Raw genomic sequence first — 22,507 nt, forward strand, 5'->3', positions numbered from 1 at the left:
TGCATTTTTCCATTTCAATTGTTTCATTGCCTGTATGTGAACACAAACTGCTTAGTGAACCACTTGCTTGGATCCTACAGATCACTGATTATACAGAGGTCATGAGGTAAGAAATAGCCTTGGATTTGCTGCTCCTGCACCTCCTTTGATTAGTCCTACTCTAGATGAAGTGTCACAAGTAAATGTAGAGGAGCTATTCTGGTTTTCTTGATGAAGTAAGGGACCAAGATCAGTGTTAGGCTAAATTGTTATTGTATACCTGCTCATCTTCACACAGATACACAAATACACATGCAGGTATTTCACAATGTTTTCTCTGGAGGTTTGATGGAAGCTGATCAGTTAAATAGGTGCTCTTTGTGACTTGGTGCTAAGACATTAATGGTCTCTTTTAAGGTACTAAGGGTTTCAAAGATGTAAAATGCATCCATATCATATCACACCGGATCCCATGTTTAGAAGTGCATTTCTGCAACTATGAAATCTGTGATTTTTCTTACAGACTTCATGGAAACTGAACTGTATTCTTATATCAAAGTAAGGAGGGTTAGCAGAAAGATTGGCATTCATGTGAATTCATAAAGTACTGGAAACTAATAATTATTTTGTTCTATACTCACTATATTATGAGATGGACTTTTGTACTGTTTTAACAATTGTGCAAGAAATAGATTGACATGAGGGAAATATTTCCTGTTAAAATCCCCATAGATCTCATTATACAGATGAAGTGATTACAATTCTGAAAAAAGAATGAAAAATTAGTCTGAAAACAAACATGAATATCACATGGGATTTGGCCTTATGTTTTAGGGCTTCTTTTTAATGTTTTTGTTTCATTGTATTTTGACATTTTTGTTAAGTGGTCATCACTAAAAATTTATTTGTGGTGCCAGAGAAAACTTGGAAAACAGCAGAAGGGCTGAGAGAAGTGTTTTGGAACTCAATAAGTTGAACTGATGTTTTGGGGGAAAGTGGATTTTCATATTGCTCTTCAGTGAAACTTCAAATTGGTAATTCTATAAAACATGATCCTTACTGCAGTCACAATATCAAAATATGAGAAAAAAACCCCAAACAAAATAAAAGTCCTACAGGATTTTCCAAACACAAAAGTAGATCTCAGGTGGTAAGGGAAAAGTATTTATAAGATTTTTATTTCTGTCTGTGACTCTGGTTATGAAGTCTTGGACAATTGGCTTTAGGTGACCCTGACTGAGCAGGGAGATTACACAAGATCACATTCAGAGGCCCCTTGCAACCTCAATATTTCTGTGATTCTGTGGTTGAGAACGTTAACCACATTTGTGTTTGACACAAGTCAATGAAGTATAGATTTTTTTATGATTATCATTTCTCTTTAGTTAACTATAAGGACAATTCAGAGGAAAGTCAAATTTGTGTCATTCACTCTGTTTGTTTAGAAAACTGTGAGTAGCTGGGACATGTAGCTGGACTTATTGTGAAGATGCCTTTCAATTCCATAAGAAATGGAGTTTGGTATGACACAAAAAATGTTTTCACCTCAGCAAAATAGTGAAGTATTGTTCAATGAAGTGAAATGACTTTGAAGTCCAGAATTTCCCTGTCACGTTCCCTTGCGTCAAACCCTTATAATGACTTTTACATAAAGTGATTCCTGAATTACTGCAATGTAGGAGAGAGGAAAAACAGTCTTACAGCCCATTCATAAGACCTTTAGAAGGCAACCATGACCCTCATCTTCCTTCATCTATATTAGTAGATTAGTAGATCAAATGGATTCATAAACTGTTACCATAATGATTTTTCAATATATTTTCATAGTAGATATATTTATATAAATACACACACACATAAATATATATATAAGCAGTTAATGACCATGTGAAAAAAGGTAAAAACATTTTGACATAAATTATAAACTATGAGAATATTTTGTTCATTTTCAAGTGTTTTTTATTCATTTCATTTGAAATTCTGTTTTATATACTGCATTACACTCACTTGTCTATGAATGAACATTTTATTATGCTTAGTCATATCTATACCCAAGTGTATTTTATTTCCTATCAACATTAATTCCCTTTAATCAGTATGGAACACCCTTACACATAAAATAAATTTGTATTAACATATAAAGAATATATTCTGTGTAATGCAGTAGCATATTCAGGCACAGCATCGCCAGCTTGTTGAAGGAGGTGATTGTCCCAATCTACTCTGCCCTGGTACAGCCTTACCTTGAATAGTGTTTTGGGCACCACAATGTAAAAAAGACATTAAGGTCTTGGAGAGTGTCCAAGGGAGGGCCATGAGGATGAAGGGCTGTTCAGCCAGGAGGAGACTGAGGGGAGACCCCACTGCAGTTACAGCTTCCTCATGAGGGGAAGAGAAGGGGCAGACACTGATCTCTTCTCTGCAGTGACCAGTGACAGGACTGAGGGAATGGCCTGGAGTTGTGTCAGGGGAGGTTTGGGTTGGATATTAGGAAAAGTTTCTGCCCCCAGAGGGTTGGGCCCTGGAACAGGCTCCCCAGGGCAGTGGTCACAGCACCAGCCTGACAGAGCTCAAGAGGCGTTTGGAAAATGCTCTCAGGCACATGGTGTGATTCCTGGGATGTTCTGTGCAGGGCAGGAGTTGGACTCGATGATCCTTGTGGGTCCCTTAGAATTCAGGAGATTCTGTGATTCTGTGATATTAACCCCAAAATACAAGTATTGAAAGATTTTATGTAAATGAAAACCATATATTTTTAGGGTCAAATTCAGTTGACCAAACAGACTTCAAGTGCCATTTGAGATTCTTTGGGATAGTCCTCCTAGACACTTTAAAAGCTCATGAGCTATCCATAGATCTCATATCAGCTGGCCCTGTGTAGATAGCCGAAAGGCATGGGAATATTCAAAATGGTACTTGGTGCCTGTGTACAGGCACTCAAATCTTAATCTAAAGTTATTGTTCACTCAAGCCTTTCTATTACAGAGGGAGCTGGTATTTCATCATCGTTAGATCATTCTGTAGACTACTGGCTGTAAAGCAGTGGAAAAGACATTGATGACTGACCCCATTTGAAATACCACACTTTATTCTATTAATCCTTTACTCCTGCAAAGGACATGGGACTTCTGTAGACCTTGTGTAAGGTTTGTCAGTGTGTCTGACATATCAAAAGGCACTGAGAGCCTTTGAATGGGCATCTGAATCAAAACTAAAATCTTCTAAAAATACAGTTGTATCTTGGACACTAGCTTACTAATGGACATCTAAATGTAGGTGTCTAAATCTTTGCAGCATGCCCACATTGAGAGTTGTCTTATTTTCTCCATAAAGGTGAACACAAACCAGCTGGTTTAAAATTGAACTCATTACATTTAATGTCCCTACAGTGCACAGTGTTTGTGTTACTGTTGTGCAGTCATTGGCTAGCAAGTCCCTATGAATTGAAATCAGAGCATCAGCTCACACTACACAAAATCATCCTTAAGACAAAAATTATAGTAGAATTAAAAATAAAACATAATCAAAACTGTTATTAAAACTACCTCTTTTGCAGAAAAAAACTTCCTTGTAATGCAATCTAAATTGAGATACTGTTAATTACAGATCCAAGATTACAAGAAGCATTAAATATGGAGACCTTCTCAATTACTTTACAAGAAACTTCTCAATCACTTTGCCTAGAACTCCTTATTTGTATCTCATGGCATTTGTGCTTGACAACATCTTGTATCTGTTGAATCAAAAGCAAAAATACTTCTTTCCTTTTTTATTTAAAATTATCAAAAAATGAAATTTATTTTATCAATTCATCTTTTGAATTTCTTGTTCAGTTTGAAGTAGATAGGAAAGTGAATCTTTTATTCTTTATGCTAGATAGTCACCACTTTTTATGCACCACAACAACTAAAGTACAGTAAGTACCTGCAGCTGTTTTGTAGCAGATGGTTATAGTCAGCATCTGATTTTTTTTACTGCTAGCAAGTGCACAGCACTTGATTCAATGGCCCAATTAAAAGGAAAAAAAAAAAAAAAACCCACCAACAAAACAAACAAACAAACAAAACAAACAAAAAACCAAAACAAAACTCCACAGACCATTCTAGAAGATACAAGTTTGTCTCTTCTTTTTCCTTATAATCGCCCTATAGTTTCATTGTATTACTTCCTCATCTTAGTTTAAAGTCTTTGGCATTGATATCTTTCAAGACTCCTGCTTGATAGTTTTTAAATTAGCATTGTATGTGCCTCCTGCAGACATCCTCTCCTCTGAAGGGAACTTATGCTGATATTCTTAAGACTTCATTTCACAGCTTGAAAAAACTTACAGATGTTTCAATCTTGTTTGGAGAAGAGCTGGGAATCTGGAAGATAATAATTATGCTAGATTTTTTTCCAAGCACACTAAAAACCTAAAAACGATCCCTTTTCACTAAAACACTGGAAAATTAGTCCAAGCTACCTTACTCAGCTTCAACCCCATTCCACTTGGAAGGAAGGTGAGACTCAGATTATGAGAGGTTGCTCCACAGCCCTCTTAAAAAATAGTCTGTAGTCAGCTGTAGATCAATAATGAGAATTAAAGCTGATCAAAACTATGTTGTCCTCATAACTGCTTAAAAAAAAAAAAATTATACACAACTGCCTACAAAATTTTGTACCTTAATTTTATCTCTGCAGTTTCAACAACATATTTTATAATAATTTTAAAGATTTTCGAGAATTCAGTTATTCCTCTCCTTCCCACCCAGTAGATGAACTAACCTAACACAGGGAGAAATCACAATCAGGATTCTATTATGGAAGATGCCATAATAAATTTGGGAAGAGCTACTGTAAAAAACAGTTGTCTTACTATCACTTGGGAAAATGTGGTCCTTCTTTGAGTTGGATTTTTTGAGAAAATGTCCTCCAGAGGTCCTTTCCAAGTAAATAATCTTATGAATCTGTGATTCAAAAACCTGTTTTATCTTTCAAGGAGTTTGTGGCTTAATTGAACACAAATCAGAAAGGCCCATCCAGGAAATAAAGTAAGGATCAGAGCAAAACAAGACAAATTACATCATGCAATGGTCCTCACATGCAAGTCAGAGAGAATGATTACAAGGAAAGTGAGCTATAAGACTAATTTGTTCAACTGGAAAATTATATCAATAACTCTTTCCTGCTTAATTCAGGGCTTATGCACAGTTGAAAGGAGGCCACACTTGAGTGAAAAGTCTTGTGACAAGACTACTAAGAGCTGTCAGGCTTGTTGCTTCACTGACAAATCCACTGAAACTCAAGACTACTACTTCCAAATATGTAAGGACCCTGGCAGACACCACTGCATTGGCTGGCCTTAGTACAGGTTTTTAGTACCTTCTTTAGTGTTGTGTGGATTAGAAACTGGGCATAATAAAGGGAGATTGTTTTCCCTTTTCTTCATAGCATTCTTTTGTCCTTAATGAAAAGTGGACACTTCAAAAATCCTTCAGACCCGGAAAGTAAGACCTAAGCCTAAGTTTAATCTGCCCTTGGAATTTCAAAATATGATGACTGTAATAGAAATATTTTTTTCCTTTAAAGAACCTATCATTTTTATGCTGTTCTAACGTACAGAACATAGTTTACTATCTTGAACAACAATACTAAACCCCATTGATCTGCTTGCATTGTATCTTCCCATCAGTGTCTAGTTAAGAGTAAACTAAATAATTTCATTCAGTAGGAGCAGACTTACTTGAACATGGTTCTCTGAAATTGTTATGGGTGCTTGAGTGATAATGATTGGATGACCTACCTACACTCTAATAATGAACAGACTATAGAAAGTAGTACAGCATATTAAATTGAGGATATAAATCTCTTTCTATTACTACTGTCTTCCTCAACACTAATGGAAAGTTCAGTTTTTTATGGCAGCTTAAATAAGAAGTGGAAAATGATGGAACAGGCAGGATTAATTGAATGCCCAGGAGATACGACTCTTGCTGGTCTCCTGGACTCACTTTACAGTACATCTGTGCATTCACCCTGTATTTAAATTGCATATTTGTGGTATATTTGGATTAAGGTTTTTATGCCTTTTTTGACAGGATTAATTTTCTACAAATATCTGTGCCCATTAATTTGTTAACATTACATGCTTGTGTGTAAAACTCAGAATTCCCATTTAGAATACTTCCTCACTCTGTAACTCTGACAAATCAGCAGTCAGACCAAATGTTTTGTTTCTGAAAAAAAAGGTTATGGCGGTTCTGTGTCCACTACAAAACTGTGTCTCAAACTTTTTCTTTAACCCCTCAGGTGCATAAACTCTCATCAAAACTTAATTTTCTTATATTTACACTGAATAATATCCCATCTGATGTGCATATAAATTAGCTCTGAAGAAAAAATCCAATTTTTGAAGATTAAGAGAAACAATTATATTCAATGCTGTCAGTTTACTGTTTTATAGAAGCTTTTCTGACTTTTTCCCCCCCGGGTTAATTTGGCTTTGGTAATAATAAAGGTCTTTGTATCCTTATTAAACTCTTTTGTTGTAGTATATTGACTTAAGGTTTCACACCAACAGTCAAGGTAAAAGTTAATTACTATTCAGAACCTTTAATTGCAAGCTACAGTTCAAATACTTCAGGACAAAGTAAAGCAAATAACACTTGTCACCTGTAATTACAGCCAGTTTTCACCACCCTGTCTTAAAGGCACTGAGCTGCTGCTTTCTTAAGAGGTCACTAAAGATAAATGACAGAAAATATAAATGACCAAAACCATCACACTTCTCAAGCATCCAAATTTACTTCACTTTGATTAATCGTTTCTTATCTGCAATTATGCTTGTGTTCACCATTAAAATTAAGACCAAAAAAAAGCTTTTCTATTCTTCTGTTGCTGTGCATTCCACAAAGTCTCAAAATAATTCATTTTTGCTTACTATGTTATACTCATATACCTCACCAAGGTCTGAGTTTTGGAATAATTTGATGGTTGTGATTTTGTTTTTAACAAACTGCCATAAAGATCTAGTAGGTAAAGTACACACTTACAAGAAAAACACACAAGAGAAAAATAAACAGAAAGCTGTCTAAAATGAAATGGTCAAAGGGAGACTGGCATAGTTTCAAGAATTCACAGATACCTCTTTTTCTCCTTTGCAGCTAATGTGAAAAACATAAGCAAGTAAATGGAAGAAGAAAATTTACATCAAGCTGTTTCTTAATTGAGCTCTAATGAATCCCCTTTGAGACTCAACATAACAAAGAAATTCATATGCATTCTGATTTGCATCTGTGCATTGAATTGGCTCACAGGTGTTTACCTTTGCTGTCTAGCAAAAACAGGTTTTAGTACTGGCTTGCAATCTAAATCTTCCTCTCATCTCTTCTAAGCAACACAGTCCAAAGCTTCAAAAATAAGTTTGCTGATTACTCTCAGTGAAAAACATTTCCTTTTGATATCTGCACCTAAGAACTACAGTTTTTAACTGTACTTTGTGAGTTTCCTCACAAAGTATCTGTGATGTATAGGTAAGCTGGATAGTTAAGAGTAGAAAACAGAAAACAAACGAACAAAAAAATCTCTGCTAAACAGTTTCTACCATCAACAACAAATTTAGCTGCTTACTAGTGATTATACATTGTCTCTATAGAATTGAGTGTGTGGTTTCAAGGCCAGTGTCAAGTGAAATAGAGAACATTGTAAATTCACATTTGCAGTATATTTGTAACTTAGTTGCATGTGCATTTCCATTACACACACAGCAATATAAATGGTTCTTGAAGTAGACTGATCTGAAAAATGTTCATCCTGCTGAGAGATGAAATACTGCAAAAGGGATAGGTAGATCTGATATTGCCATTGAAACCACTCTGTGTCTAAAGAGAATACTTTTGTGTGCTGAACTTCCCTCACCTAATGACCGCAAACTACACGAACTGGCTGCAGTAATTGGCACCTTCCTATGACGCTCTTAGTTGACTTTGTTCAGATCATTTAAGGTATGGTCTGCTAGGACAAGCTCTTAAATGCTGCTGAACATAAAAGGAAACCTACCTAGCTTTTGGACAGGTCTGTGCTTGTTTCTCTGGGTCATTTCCTTCCCTTGAACTTTCACTGGCCCCTACTGCTCAGCTGTCCTGAGAGTGGAGTTAGTTGTAAGCCAGTTTAAAAGGAGTGGCAGGACATATTGACAGCTTTAGAACCAAAATGTCCTCTTCTCATTTGAGGTCTTTTGAGTGCCTGTCTTCAAGCTTCATCATCTAACTTTATTTTGAGATGATTTAGGTACCTGAGATATTCAAATCTATGGTTAATACTTTGTTTGAAAGGAACTAATTTCAGTCAGTTAAATAATCCCTATGAAAGTCTTGTTGATGCAAACATAAATTGAATGTTCAGAAGAATTGCTATACTTAAATTCATTTCATAAATGTAGGACTAACAGTGATTTGGAGTTGTGGAGATCATCAATTTTTTTATATGTATAATCTTAAATATTTAATATCTATAGATTCCTTTGATTTTCCCAAAGTTTTACAAAAAAAAAGAAAAATTGTGCAGAATTGTATGGGGTCAGATTCCTGGGGAAGAACACATGAAAGTTTGGAGAGAAAGGGTATGTCTGTTTACCTAGGCATTTCAACTGCATCTTTGTTAGAGATGCAGAAGATGCTTATATGTCAAGCAGGAAGTATTTAAGTTAATCAGTTTATTGAAAGAGTTTTATTGTAATGGATTGTCAAAAGCAAATAATAATGTGTTTTAACTGTGGTGGACAACTAGCATATTTTCCTTAGAGGTCTGGAGAGCCCAAGTATTGAATCCCATTAATAGTTTTCATTTAAGTAAAAAGAAAATCACAAAAAATTGAGATGGAAGCCAGAAGTTTGAAAGTAAATTATGTGACTGCAAGAATTTCGAGAGCTTGTTTTCAACACAAATAAGTGAAGACACTGAAAGTGCTAGTCCCAAGTCCTGGCAGTAATCAAAGTAGAAAGTGTTTCAGGTGCTACTAAGAATGTATTATAATGCCTATGCCAATTCAATCCTTAGATAAAAGATATCAGATTCAGTGTTTTCTTCATGACTAAAGTACATAAAAAAGACAACTTTCACTTTCAGTAATGTGTACCACAAACATGTTTTTAGAGATCTAAAAGTATCTTGTTTCTCTTTCATCTTCCTCGCTTTTTATATAGAGACAATCATGCATAAATCATCCAAAGACTTGTACATAGATTAAGAGAATGAAGAGAAAATCCTTGAAAAATAACAGGATGTAGGATGGCAAACTAGTCTCAGACTATGTCTCAGTTTTTTCATCCTGTGAGTTTCTATGCTTCACCTTTGCTGTGTGAGACTCTTCAGCACCCACAGCAGATTAAAATTTATGTGGTGCTGATTGCACACCAAATGTGGGCAGAGGAGAGATATTCACAAATCTGAGCTGATGCCTTCAGTGACTGGCTTGGTTACACCAAGCGCTTTGTCAGCAGAGCCCCCAGCGTACACACAGGGCACGGCAGCAGAAAGTGCTTTTCTGCCATCATGGTCTCACTAATCCTCTCAATGACATAAACTAAGTATGACAACGACTCTGTCAGCATAACTGTCTCTCCATAAAGTATTTTTCTAACATAACAGTGTCAGTAAGGAGTGAGATTTTTTCACACCCTCAGCTATGAAAGCTCTACTGATTAAAATTTTGAGCATTATTTTGATGGAGACACAAGACTAAGAAATCAACCTTAAAATGTCTAAGAATGCTTTCTCCCTTCCATCTGCCCAGAGAAAAAGCTGAGATGGCAGGAGGGGGATTTGTGAGCCACAGAAGGATCAAGATGAATTTTTTGTGGGGTTATAAAATTACATGGTCATGTCACCCTCATTTGAAGATGATGTCAAGGAGTTTGGGGAGATTTAAGTAGTGTTTGGGGACTGTAGTGGTGTTAATCTGTGATGTAGTTATCAAGATACCCCTTTCTGTACTGTGATATACTGGAAAGTTGTTTTTAGGAAATTGTCCATATAATGTAAGTTCTTTTCCATTGCTTTCTATAGGACACTGCTGGGCCTGTTGCCATTGCTCTAAGCAGACTGTCAGTAACAGTGCTCTATAGTATAAACTGAATTTATTATGAATAATAAGAAGAAATTATTATAATGAATGACATAAGAAATTGTAATATTTCATATCTTTCCATTGTCAGTTACCAAAAGTGTATACTTTATTGGCTATGGGGAATATGGGCAAATAATGTGCATTAAATAACCTGAATACAGGTACAGAGAGACCTAGACACACCACATACTCCTATATTATATATAGTATATGTGAAGACGTGTATATATATATATATATAGATATATATATATGTATATATATCTCTCTACATCACACCTCAAGATGCTAAGATCTATATGAATTTTTAGACTAATTAGGGTAAGCATAAAATGCAATTTTGCTGGAAAAACCCTGATGTTCTTCTCCCTTAAGCAACAGATTCTGATTCCATTAGAAATACTCTAAGGTCTGATCCACAAAATTTGTGCATGTCAGTTAGTGGAGTGTTTGTTTATAATTACCATTATACTCAGATATACAGCCTTGTACCAATATATTCAAGAAAGTACAATTTCTTCACAAACAGCTTCTTCTCAAATGCTACATTCAATTTTAAACCTGTAAAGTATCCTGATGAGATACAATTGAGAGATACCTCTGCCCAAATTAAGGGGCAAACAAGGCCACATACTGAAGCTAAAAGTATGGATTTTATTTAACATTAAATGTGAGGTGGAGAGATAAAAAGAAATATAAAAGTAGAAGGGGTAAGGGGGGGAGAAGGACAGAGAGACAGGGGAGAGAAAGAGAGGTCACCAGAAGATGGTTAGCCATTCTTCACCCCAGGCTTCCTGGTAGCAGTTGGTCCTAAGGTTGTTAAAAATTTTTCACTATTTATACATTTTTCAAAACAACGGAATTAATGGCCAAACATTTATCTTATTCTATTGGCTGAATGATTCCCTCACTCCTATTGCTAATTCATCCCCTTGCTCAATTTTTCTCTTCTTGTGAGTCAGTGGGTTTCTGAGTCAGTGGGTCTGTGCTCAGCAGTCGTGATCTACTCCTGGTGAATTACCTTTTACCCAGCCTGAGCTCTGTGTCTTTACATATCCCTGGAATAATTCTAGCAAAGTTCAAGCATTTTGCCCTCATTGTCTGCAATTACAGTTCACATTTAATGGTTCTATTAAAAGGCATTGCTTTATTCATAGCATTCACCCAGATTTTCAATTTTCTGCATGTTTGCCTTTGACTTCAGGTGCTTTGTATTAACTATTTGTATTTATTTAACTTGGCATGACTGTTTTATCTGCAATGCATATACACTTAATTACTGCAATTAGGTGATTGAACTTATGAACCTGAATGTATCACATAGGTAGTAAGTAATAGATTTTCTGGCTTGAGTGCTTCCTTCTTTGTGTATTTTCTTCTAGAGTGCATATTTATTGCCTGAGTAGCTGCTATAGTCATTGTTATTCTCTTGAGAGTCTTCTGACACTACTGCCACAGGTTCACTCACATGCAGATCTGGTTTCTGATGCCTGTTCACTAAGGACCCTTCATTTCAGACAGTGTCAAGTAGTATAGAAGTTCTTTTTACACTCAGACCATACAACCACCTGTCCTCTCTTTGCTGCTCCTCTCTGGGTCAATGTCTCTTATATCACAGGTTACAGAGGTAAAGAGGCTTTCAAAAGTAGAACAGGAAAGTTCAGTCTTCAAAATACTCTACTACTTAGGATACTGCCTTAGGAGGGGAAAGAAGAGACTGAGACTCCTCCAGGGAAAGCTGGTATAAAAATGTGGAAACTTAGAATCTTTGTGAGTTATTTTAGACACTTACTCGTTCTCTAGAGCATGAATAATAGAGAATAGACTAGTCTAGACTAGACTAGACTAGACTAAGCTAGAATGGAAGTAGAACAGATTGGGTTGGAAGGAACCTTAAGATCCTCTAATCTACCATGGTCAGGGACACCTTCCACTAGACTAAGTTGTTAAAGCCCCATCCAAGCTGGCATTGATCACTGCTGGGGATGGGGCATCCACAGCTTCTCTGAGCAATCTGTTCCCATGCTTCATCACTCTTACACTTAACCTGGGATAAGCCAGTCCTTTCTGCTGGGTGTGGAAGGTCCTTCCTCAGCTGAAGGATTTGCAGCATTCTGCAGAAGAAGCTACCTAATCTCTCCCTGGCCTAAAGATGATAGCCTAAATACCAAACCTCTGAGGTCTAAATCATCACCTAGTGACAGATTCCTCATGAATGTGTCTAGTTAGATAAATGAATCTCACCTTTGGCTGATAGAATATACAATAGACTGTCATTTAATGAGACACTTAACTGTACTATCCATCCAGTTAAACTAATATATTGTTGTCAAGAAATTATTGCCTTTAACGAAAAAATGTGCAGTCTTGAAAATACAATACATAGAAGTCTTTAGTAAAGTTTTTATTTTACTGCTGCAAATATTCAATGTGTAACTTCTCTTACATTTTTTTTCATGTTTCATTTCTAGATAAAAAATGGGGCTTTTTTAGTTCTCTATACTTAAATAGTGTAGTAATTTAAATAATAATGCTTTTATTGTCAATATATAATTATGGAATGCTTATCAACACTCTTAAATTAGCAAAGGCTTAGTACTTACAAATTTCAAATCTTTCTTCAGGGATGTATAGGTGCTTTCTTTTCATTAGGTTTATCAATGATTTTAACATCAATAAAATCTCAAATGCACCAAGATGTACACTAAGTTGCTCTGGCCTGCATTTCAGGTCCAGATTTGAAATTACAGAAAAAGACAACAGGAGCTGACTTAGATATTTTAGAACCTGGGGACAAAAGGAAAAGGGAGGGGCTGTCCTTAGGTCAGCTGCTCCTGGTGTTTGAAGTCTGAGGAAATTCCTGCTACAGCTTTAAAGCTCATGAGCACAAAGAGTATATTCTGTGCATTATTCATCCTCAGAAACAGAGCTGAACAAAAGTGCCCTCCTGAGGAGTTCCTCACATGAGAATGCATAATTTATATTTGCACAGCACAGCACAGTACAATGCCAGGCAGAGGCTGTGTCCCAGCTAGTTCTGGAATGGAGGCACCTTTGTGCTGTGCCTATGCCTGCCAGGGGTTACCTTATTGTACTTATGCTGCTTCCAAGGTCTAACGTAGCATAAATCTGCATTCAGAGTATGGCACTGCACTGTGCAGTCACATTGCATCATTTAGAGCTAGCTGAGGTGTTCATAACTCTGGGTATTACTTCTTGTAAGCTTGTCTTTAAAGCCCTGGAAGCTTGGACTGAAGTCAATTCATCTGGGATGCTTGACACCTCTATTGGCTACAATGACAATGTTATGCCATAGTGTGAGAATATTGCTGAATGCAATTTCTTCCTAGAAAGTAGAAATGTCAGTTCTGTGGATGGACATTGCTCTTGGTTCCCTAATGTGCCACATTAAAGAGAATCTTGAAAATCACGGACTGTTAGTGCAAGTGCAGTTTCCACACTGTTCAATAAGAATTTGAAAAGAAAACCTTATCTAATAGCTTCCCTATGAATACAATCAAGCAGATTTTTAATTATGCGTCAGGAATTTCACAAGTATATGGAGATTGTTTCTTTTTTATGTGCCTGTAGCTGTAAGATCACCATTACATCAGCACATTTTATATTATATTTAATAGACCTTATTAGACTCCATTATCTGTCTGTTCTGACCAGTTACAATGCCAGCCTTGCATGTGTGTTTTGATTTTTGTCTTCTAATCACGGTGTCTGGGTGGTGTCCTTGTTACAATCTCTGTATGTGAGATAGTTTTTTCAGTATTTTCTTGAATTGCAACAGTAAAGTTTCACAATTTCAATACTCTGTCTCACATTTCTTACAACAATTACTTAAATAAATATTTCATTTCTCGAGTTAACTGTGGGATTAAGATTTGTTTTCATCCTGACAGAGTATTGTTCTCATTCCACTTGTGTTAGAAACATTGTTCATAGGATTTTGCTCCAGCAACTAGAATTTCTACACATAATCTAAAAATGTGATACTGATAATCTATTAAATAGATTTTTGCATGCATTATTTCAGGCAATAAATAGCTTAGCAGCTACTGAAACCTTTATAAAAGTTTCCCAATTGTTTCTTGGAATGCCATGCAGTATCACTTTTAAATTAATATTTTTCAGGAACCTGAGTCTCTTTCAATATGCCTAAACATCAACAACTGCTATCACTTGAGATTATGTGAAACATTTGCACAGAGTTGGCAGACAAATATGAAGGTAGAGGATGTGTGCAGGCCTGTGCCTCTGGAATGGCAACAACAGGCTGGGCATCATGATCCCTGATTAAAAAAATAATATACCTTAAAGCACCTGAAGCAATACCTAGTTGTTGTTTTGCCATGCACATAAAATATTTGAATAACTGTAGTTTCAAAACAAGACTTAAGAGCTAAAATCCTTTAAAATTTCATACATTGAAAAGCATTACCATAAAAGAAATTTTATGGCCATTTACCATTAAACTTCTTTTTTTTTTTTTCCCTAGGGATTTCATTCAAATATATGGGGCAACGTATAGCATGGTCTTGTGCAAGTATATAAATTAGCCACTTAATGGAAAAATATGCACAAATTATTTCTGCAGTAAAAAATTTACACATCTGAAAAAGAAAGTACACACCTTTGAAAATTAGAGATAAAAACTATGTATCAAACAACAACCAAATAAGCCCATGCAACTCTACTTGTTCAGGGACATCTAAGAACAAAATTTTTCTTATAAGTGTTAGCTGGAAGTTGATGAGATGTGCTATGGATTAAATAATTATAATTAACTTCTTCCAAAAATTATAGGTCCTCAGAACAACAATAAAAAATTCTTTACTACAATAAATTCAGTATTTGATCTCAATGTCTGAATTCTGTACTGAATTAAATTTATCGTTCACTTAGCACTTCTGAAATGAACCATATATACCTGCAACAATGGTCTATAATTAAACTATTCCATTATCTCTATTATCTGCCTTCCAGAAAGGTTCAGGAGAGTAATTAACACTCCTCACAACAGCAAAAACAGTTATTATTCAACAATAAAATAAACACGTGGAAACAATTGTAAATTAATAGGTTTAGAAATTAATAGGTGTGTAACATGAAGACCAGTAAAATTCAGCAGCTGTTTGAGAATTTACTGTAAAAACACTGCAGTATTTTTACATTTCTAATACCAAAGGTAGATGTAATTAGCAAAGATGATCCTAATAGCAAATTTGGACCTAATAGAAAATGGTCTTAGGTAGCTAGGCAAACACTGCAGACTTAAAATTTAAACACAAAGCTGAATATCTGGTTTGATAGCATTATCTCAGCTGTTTTATTTGTTAATACAAATGATAATTTTGAATGGTTTAAATTTATATACTGGGAGGCATCTCAGTAGTTATGCGGGATTTAAATATTTTTCAACAAGCCTGTAGATTCAACTGTAGATAAAATTAATATATCAGAGAGCCCAAAGTTTTACTTGACATGTCTAATTTCTATTATAAAATTTAATTTTTCTAGGGTTTTGCATAAGGTCATAGCATTTTTTTATCTAAATTGTTTGGGTGGGGTTTTTTTTCTGCGTTCTTTGCTTGGCTTTTCTTAGAGATTTCATCAAATGAGGGCAGAAGGTAAGTACTGCCTACTTACTGTAGTTAAGTGCCCTTCCTGTGCTTTAATGCTACCCTGAGCTCATCGCCCCTGACATGAACATGAGCCCTCATTTCATTAATGGCCTTATTTGGAAAAGGCCAAGGTTGGCATCACAAGGATGAATCTGCACAGGGGCTCTAGAGCTCCCTCCCCTTCTAGAGGTCAGGCTGACTGTGCTCAAAACCAGTGCTGATGTGGTGCAGCTGCCTAATATTTCTACAGATCACTGGGAGAGGACTTTGGGTGGCAGAAGGAGCTCACGGAGGCCTCGCTGGAGGGCTCTACCCCACGGCACAGAAGCTGCCCCTCTGCTCAAACCCACAGTCATGGCCTTTGCCTGAGCTATGCCATGGGTATGGCCATGCAAACCTGCTGGCTCAACTGCATGTGTCCACTTCAGACTGCACTCCTGCAGACAGCACAGATGTCAAAGTTCAAAACATCCCTCTAGCTGTCCTAGATTGCCAAGACTCCTGCCAAAGAGCTCAAAGACCCTGGCACAGAGCCCAAAACACCTGTGATTTTGATGAGGACCCATAGAGCAAATTACCAACCTTATATGAAGATCTGCAAGACACAAAAGTATAAGTAAAATAATAATCAGTTTGTCACAAAGTGAAAAATAAATTTTTTGAAGTTTTTAAAATGAAAGTTCAAAAAGCAAGACAGAAGAATCTGAGTGTGTCCAGCCTTTCTCCTTCTTCTTCTTGGCCTCCATCTTCTGCTGTGATCTTAGCACTTTTAGATTAGTTTAGAATAAAAGCTCACTGTCTAACATAAGTGATAAGTATTAAAAAGTTATTGTAAATAATGTACATGTAGTTTTTAGTATAAAAAGATAACACTGCCCCGAGGGTGGCCAGAGTGCCTCTGTCTGACCTGCTGAGCAGACCTCAACCAGCCAAAAGAAAGAATTTTATAGATAAGAAATAATAAACAACCTTAAGAACGAAAACTGAAGAGTTCTGACTCCTTCTTCAACTGCCAAGCTAAGAAAAGAAACTTTCTAACGCATCTCAAAGTCACTCTAACCAGCCAAAGCCCCAAGACACAGTGACTGCAGGGCTCGTCTGACCATGGGGACAATCAGTGGTCCTGCTCTGCTCTTTTTGCTCACATACTGCTGGGCACTCTCCCCCCCAGCAATAGCCCACTGCTCTGTCCCCTTCTTTTTGGATTTGGCACAAAAGCAGGGAGTAGAGGCAGTAACATTCAGAGCAGCTACTATTTCTGCTCTCACTACTCCTCTCCTGGGTTGGGAAGTTTTCCTTGAACAGGTGAAGAAGGGTGAGGGCTTAAATACAGGTCCTGAACAACAAAATGAGTAGTGCTCATTGGACTACCTGGCAGGTGGTTAAATCGCTTGTCCAAAACTGCAGACCACCATTTCTCTCCCTAATGATTTACCAGAACTACTACTTTTTCTTTTTACTCTTTATTAAAGATCTGTACTTGTGTTCTCACCTCAGGATAAAACAATCTGTTCCTGTTGTTGGTCTGCCATTGTCATCCTCTGGCATTCAAAAATCATTCTGAATCACAAGGTAAAAGCAACTCTGTTAGTTCTGCTTTTGCCTTCAGTCCTCTTGATTTATGTATTAAAGCTTTCCCATCCAATAATTTTTTAATTTAATGTTTTCTTGCCTCTTTTTGGTTAGAAGCTTACATTATTAGGTAATAATACAGAAGTGAGAACATAGGAAATGAAAATAATTGATTTTATGAAATCTGGTAAGTCTGAGTAATGCTTTCATGGACTTTGTTGGTGTAACATTTTGGAAAAATCCTTTACCCAGAATTATACAATGCTTCCTCATCTCCTCTATGTCATATTGTTAACATTAATTTTATTTTGTATGAAATAAAGGTTTTCATTGAAATACTTGTCTCTCCTATACACTGGTATTCAGCTCACACAGGGGTTGATATTGTAAATGATTCCATATTTCTCTGAAACTGTTTGAAGCCAAATCATCTGAGTACACAATGTTTATGTAGACCAGCTGATGATGCGGGTATAAGGGAACTTATTTTTGCTTTCAACCTCACCTCAAGCATGAGTTAGCAGCAGCTCTGCCAGTCAAGGCAAATGTCTTGGAAAAAGGTGTAAAACTGGCAGTTTGTACAACAAAAGTTGCATTTTAGATGTCTGTCTGTAAGTAAGAGAAGACACACACAGAAATTAGGTGTTAGATAGGTTCCATTACATTTTTAAAGCATGCAATGTATCAGTTTTATTTCCCTGGAGCAGTATAAAAAGAAAACATTAAATAGTATTAAAACTTGGGCAAATATTCTAGATATAATTACTCAACATTGTGAACACCATTATTATCCATTATCTATTATTATTATGAACATAGTATCCTGAACAAAGCATTCAGTCTCTTTTTGTTGGTTTGGTTTGGATTATTTTTTTTACAATAAAGGCATACATTTAACACATAGGTTCATGTTGTTCTATTTGCGCTTTTATGAAGAAATAAATAGCTAAACATTCAATCACAAAGAACTAGGAAAATTCATGGTGTCAACAGCATGTCTCCTCTCGGGATCTTTTGGGTCGCTGAGACCCCGAAAATGTTAAAAGTCTCTTTTCCCAGCCCAAGCGCTTGAAGAATGAGTTGGAGATCTTCAGTTCTCGGTCTCAAGGTTGTTTATTGTATCTTATTTATAAAAAATTTTCTCCTGCCCTGCTGAGGTCTGTCCAGCAGGACAGTTCCAGGTACACTGCCTGCCCCTGGGGTGGTGTTACGTCTTTATACTAAAAACTATGCATACAATGTTTACAATTACTTTCCAATACCTATCACCTATGTTAGACAGTGAGCTTCTACTCTAAACCAATCTGTAAGTGCCAACATCACAGCAGAAGATGGAGGCCAAGAAGAAGAAGGAGAAAGGCTGGACACACTCAGTTCCCTCCATCTTGCCTCCTGAACCCCATATCAAAAACCCTGAAATCTACTTTTCCACCCCATGATAACTTCACTATTATTCTACCTAAACTGTTATGGCTTGCTGATCTTCATATAAGGTTGGTGATTTGCTCCACAGGTCATAATCAAAACCACAGGCGTTTTGGGCTCTGTGCCAGGGCTTCTGAGCCCCCTGGCAGGGGTCTTGGCCATCCTGGACAGCCAGAGGGATGTCCTGGGTTCCCACAGTCTCCCACAACATCTAGAAACTTCTTCCTCCCTCAAATTTTATTTTTAGCAGTAATTTTACTCCAGTGTCCTGGAATGCTTTGAGAGATCTGTGTTTGAAATGTTCAGGGCACACAGGGGACTCAGAGATCCACACCAAGGGCACACGTGGTAGGGATAGGACTGAGAACAGAGGAATTCCCCTTATGATTCAGTGGTGAACCCATTTCTGCAATGGCCCTGTTACCTATGGGGTTTTTCTCTGTTGCATAATCCAAAGTAAATGAATATCAGGGTTATATATAAAATGCTATCTTTTATTTTAATTTATAGAATTTTACTTCTTCCTATTCTGTATTTTAAACTCTATTTGGTTTTGTCTAGGAATTACCTAAAAGCAAGATAATACTAATATGGAATTACAATTGGGAAATGATGGGAATATTTATTTCATTTGATTAATACTTGAACTCTTTTTCTCCTTAATACAAGTACAGCCAATGATTAGGCTCTAATGAGTGAAATCTGATTTAAATATGAATGAGAAAGTTTTTGGTACTGTAACTTTTAAAAATATAATCTGTGTGACCAATATTCCTAATTTTCTTTGATCTCTTTAATTTATTTTTATTACCAGAGAAGTTCCTTTGTTACAATAAAAAAAGTTTAGGGATAATTTAATCTCTTCTTTTACCTGAATATCTGTAATGATTTACTTCCTTGAAAAACAGTGGATGACAGTAGCTACAAATGAAAGCCATTAATCTCTGTATTATGCATGCCAAGTTTGGACTGTATCCAGGAAATATCTCACTTAATATACTGGTCAAGACAAAAATCTTTGAAAATTACTCTTACTGACTTTTGAATACAATAAAACAAGAAGCAGCTGTCCAATTTCTACAAGTTACCAGAGAAGATGTGCCTTTCCAAAATCTTTATGCCTAAATTCAGGTTTAAGCTTTATATGTCTATGTCTTTCCACTTTACCCTAATTATCTTGCTATCATAAAAAATGGATGGGTAAACAGTTAGCATTAGCAGCAACTAAGATCAAAACACGTACTGCAGATGCAGTAATGCTCATTGTTGCAAATAATCATCATCTGGATGATTTTATTGAGACTCCTCTATTTCCTGCATGCTACATAAGTCCATTGAATAGGCCTGCACTTGAATAGGGTGTTTGTGGGAAGTTTGGAATTGGGATTTTTGATTTGTTTTCTTGGTTGTTTTGTTTGTTTGCTTTTGACTGGGATGGGTAATTTTTTTTTTTAGATTTTTAAAAAAATTTTTCACTAATTCCTGTTATAACTCTGTAGATCAATGTAAGTTATCTGTTGGCAAATATCTTACATGTTTATCTTATAGATACCTAATTATTGCTATCTTATAGATACCTGATTATTAAGGTCCCATGACAAAAATGATCAAGTGTTTCTGACGTTAGACATTGCATCTTTGCCTTTGATTTTGTGCATGGACACTCACACTTCCATATGCTGCTCCACATGTGTTTTATGCTGTCTGCCTAAGAGCAAATGTGGGGGAGCAATACATGGGCTTTGGTCAAGTGCAGTGCTAATGCAGTTGGACTGCTTCTGGTGTATGAGGTAGGTCTTTCAAGCTGGGTTAGGTCTATTTTGTTGGGGTTTTTTTTTTGGTTTGGTAGGGTTTTTTGATTCATGTTTATTTATAAAACTAAAATGGCCTTGGGGTTTTGTTCTTATTCCATTTGTGAAGCAGTCTAACTGGGACTTACAGCAGAAAATTTATACCTATATGTACTGCTTTTCTTTCCTAGCTAGTGTTTTCTTCCTTCCGCCTTCCAAATGTACTCCTGACAGCCTTACAGCTGATCTTTCCGTGAGAAAAGGCCATAATGCCTTTCCACAAATTTTTTTCCAGGACTCTGATCATTTTTTTGAATGTGAAGGAGTCCCAGAATTTCTGTGAATCAATATGCTTAGTTCCTCCATTAGCATCACTAATTTCCTAAATTCGCTGAAATCTGACCACTTCAAACCAAAAGCATTTGGTAACATTTACAGAACTCATTTTTTATTCATATAATTAATTTAAATTGAATTTTTAAGGTATTCTCTATTAAATCCTTACAAGGATATCCAGATCAGTATAAACTTAGCACTGTTGATTTCTAATGACTTAGCAATGAAATCTGCCAGCTGTCAGAAATCTGAATAGCCAAGGCTATTCAATATTAATACCATTATCATTTTCATTTGTTCTCCAACATTGTGTTTAGGCAGTTACATACTTCTGTAATGATACTGTTCCCAATTCACCATCTGTTGAATGATGATAGGTCTTTAAACACTTACAGCAAAAATTAATATTGAAGTCTTCTATGGTGATTAAAAATTGCTGGTTTTTGAGACATCAGCCATACAGTTTCACAAACATGTCTTTAGAAAGATAAGAGTGAGAAAACAGCCTAAAACCTTTGAGAAGATTGTAAACAAATCAGACACTACTGCAGAAAATGTAAATCAGGAAATGTTGGTGAAAAAAGCTAAAAGACACAGCCTAAAAATAAGGAAACTTATTAGGATTTTCCAAAATCCCAGTAATAGAAAAGTAGGAATCAAATTCTTGTAACAGCAAGTTGGATACTTCAGCTTAAATATGTTGGAAAGAAAATGAGACTCAGCACACACTCTTAAATTAGCTAAGAGACACTGAGGACCTTCAGGAAGTATTTCAAGGATTATCTGCTTTTGCATTTTCTTGCCTTAAAGTTTCTTTTGTAATATTTTCTTTAACATAATGGTATTTTTTATTTTTAATCCCTGTCAGGCAAAGAGCAATTTTTTTGAGATCTGACAACATCATATGGGTAAAAGAAGAATGGTGGCTGGGTAAGCAGTGAACTCATTTTCCAGCTGAGGACTGGATACACTGCTCAAGGGTCTTTGCCTAATTAATTTCTTTATGTGCTCTCAGGCTTATAAGAGAAAGGAGGGTTCTAGAGACCTGGTAGATCTGCCTCCAGTTACAAAGGATCATTTTGGAATGGGACTTCCCAAATGTCTAAGATGTGGAGGGCTTTTAAATGTTGCTTTGACAGACAAAAGGAGTCTCAAAATGACCAGGATGTATAGAGTTCAATAGACACGAGCAGGCTCACAAAACAAAACAGTGAAATTTCCTTCACTATTTTTTATTCTTTTGTCCTCAAAAGATTGTCCACTATTCTCATATTCTGTGTGCTGATGCTTCTAAGGCAAGTAGGATTCTTGCCTTAGAATTGTTTCTAATAAAATGTTTAACAGAAGCATCAATTGGAATGAGTGATAAAGGAACATCCATATTTTCAAGAGCTAAATTTTTGAGATCAAAATTCCTGAAACAAGCTAATTTGTCTTCAAAATATGCATAAAACATAAGCCTGTACTATTTTCAGGACTCAACCTCTGTGTCAGACATAGATTTCCTAACCTGCTGTGATAAAGCAATTACCTCAGGCTTTGAAGTCAGCTATGAGAAACTTTTTAAGGATTCCATAGTCTGGTGGAGACATCTGGCTGGAAAACAGAAATTAGTGCAAATTTATTGCATTAACCTAAGAAATATTTGAACCAACAGTCTCAACAGA

This window comes from Molothrus aeneus, chromosome 2, assembly GCF_037042795.1.
Source record: "Molothrus aeneus isolate 106 chromosome 2, BPBGC_Maene_1.0, whole genome shotgun sequence".
Classification (NCBI taxonomy): domain Eukaryota; kingdom Metazoa; phylum Chordata; class Aves; order Passeriformes; family Icteridae; genus Molothrus; species Molothrus aeneus.